Here is a 1,770-nt window from a genome sequence, read left to right as displayed (position 1 = left end):
TTGAACAGAACCGTTTGCAATCTCGCTGTTTGAATTCCTACGTTGTGTGCTCCACTTTCTTATCTTGAACAACTATTTATAAAAGGACAGTATGTAAACATCAACTAGTGATTTCTTACTGTTTATTTTTTCTCTGAACGTATGTACTATTTCTACCCATTTTCTTTTTTTTTTTTAGTCTTTCTTTAAATAACATTTTTCAAAAAATCACCAAAAGTTGGGGCTGGGGATTTAGCTCAGTGGCATAAGCACCTGCCTTTCAAGCGTGTGATCGTGAGTTCGATCCCTGGTACCAATAAGAAAGAAAAAGACAAAAAAAGCATCACCAAAAGTCAAGATAACTCTGTTAACAATTCAGTGCTACTTGGAGAAAATGGCCCATCATGGGCAGGGACAAAGTGGCCTTCCTGGGATGGGATCTGACAATGTATATGAGAGGAAGTGCGCTCCTGATGCAGGCCACAGGGTGCCCGTCAGGGGCCCTGGGAAGAGTCCTTCAGAGTGTGGCAGCCCTGCCACCACCCCTGTTATTGCCAATGAGAGGTCCACTCCACAGCAGGAGTAGGATTGAGTGTCAGGGCTGTGCCATGAATCCCACGACAGTAGGGCCCACTGTGTGTGTGTGTGTGGGGGGGGGGGGTACTAGGGATCAAACCTAAGGCCTTCTCACTGAGTGTCACTGTTTGTGTTTGGATGGCCCCCAAGCCTCATGCAGTCTTGAAGGCAGCCGAATCTGGCATTGTGATTGGCTCATTGTCTAGCGCTGGGATTGGTGGTCTGAGTGCTGCACCTGCCCAGGGATACAGCCAGCACACCATATAGGGGAGGGAAGGAGGGAGCTTTTGTTTCTGCTTGCAGCTGCCATGAGAGGCTGACCCTCACCCACACCACGCTGCTGCAGAGCCAGCTGAATATGGACTGAAACCTCCAAAAACTGTAAGCTAACCCTCCGCCCGATTTTGGGCATCAGGTATTTTATCTCAACAATGAGAAAAAAGTAACTGAGATTGGATTTGGAACCAGTGGAGTGGGGTCGTTGCTGTGGCATGCCTGACCTTGTGGTTCAAGAGCCTTTGGAAATGGTTTGTGGGGAGACTTTGAAAAGTTTTCAAGATGTCACCTGAAAGAGTGGCACTGGAACAGCCGAGGCTGTTCTGTAGGGGAGACTCTGCTCAGAGCTCAGGAGACCAGAAGGCGATAGGAATCCTGCCGTAAAGACCGGGCTCGGGAGTGTCTGCTGGGAAGGGCTGAGCTGGGTGCTGGACTCCAGACAATGTATGTTATGGCTTAGTAGAAGGACTGTCTGCATTTTGCTCCTATCCAGTGAGTTGGCTTGAGACTGAGATTAAGGGCAATGGACTGCTTAATCTGGCAGAAGAAATTTCAAGGCAGTTGAATGTTGAGGCGGGGACATGGCTATTGTTGGGGGCTTCCGGCCAGAGTTATGTTGTGAATCAAGGCTAAAGTGACCAGCAAGATGACTTAAAATGTTGTACGGGAGAAAGGTGCCGTGATTTTCCTCCACTGCCCTTTCACTCTGGTTGCCTGCAGTCACCGTGAATGGCTGCCCCTCAGCCACATCGGCCTGCCTTGGAGCCAATGGAGTATGCGCTGGAATCTCCAAAAACTGTAAGTTAAACAAACCTTTCCTTGTTTCACTTTAGGCATCAGGTACTTCATCTTGACAAGATGAGGAAAGTAAGCAAGACACTGAGCTACATCTTTGGCTCTTTTAATTTTTTTAAATTTTATTTTATTTTTATTTTGATG

The sequence above is a fragment of the Cavia porcellus genome, unplaced genomic scaffold (genome assembly GCF_034190915.1).
Source record: "Cavia porcellus strain 051 isolate PalLab524CR breed Dunkin Hartley unplaced genomic scaffold, mCavPor4.1 scaffold_13, whole genome shotgun sequence".
Taxonomy (NCBI): Eukaryota; Metazoa; Chordata; class Mammalia; order Rodentia; family Caviidae; genus Cavia; species Cavia porcellus.
Note: the sequence above shows the minus strand (reverse complement) of the source record.